Genomic DNA, 436 nt, shown 5'->3' with positions numbered 1-436 from the left:
TGTGTGTGTGTGTGTGTGTGTGTGTGTGTGTGTGTATATATATATATATGTGTGTGTGTGTGTGTGTGTAAATGTTGAACAATGAGAATGAGTGCTCAACACTGCATTGGTGGATAAAATTCTTTATTTGTGTATTAAGGCTACCATTGGTTTCATGTTAAGAAAAATATCCTAAAATTAAGATATTTTTCTTAACCAATGGTAGCCTTAATACACAAATATGTGTGTGTGTGTGTGTATGTGTGTGTGTGTGCATGCGTGGCAGTAACTGCATGATCCATGGATTTCTCTCTACCACTGGATTACGTCACTTTTGATTGTGAATCATATAAATAAATATATATATATATATATATATATATATATATGATTGACCGTTGACTGGACACTATTCAATTTTTTTTCTCCGTGTTTTTCTCCTTGTCTCCGTATTCTT

Source organism: Octopus bimaculoides, chromosome 27, assembly GCF_001194135.2.
Source record: "Octopus bimaculoides isolate UCB-OBI-ISO-001 chromosome 27, ASM119413v2, whole genome shotgun sequence".
In the NCBI taxonomy this organism is placed as follows: Eukaryota; Metazoa; Mollusca; class Cephalopoda; order Octopoda; family Octopodidae; genus Octopus; species Octopus bimaculoides.
This window is presented reverse-complemented; position numbering follows the sequence as displayed.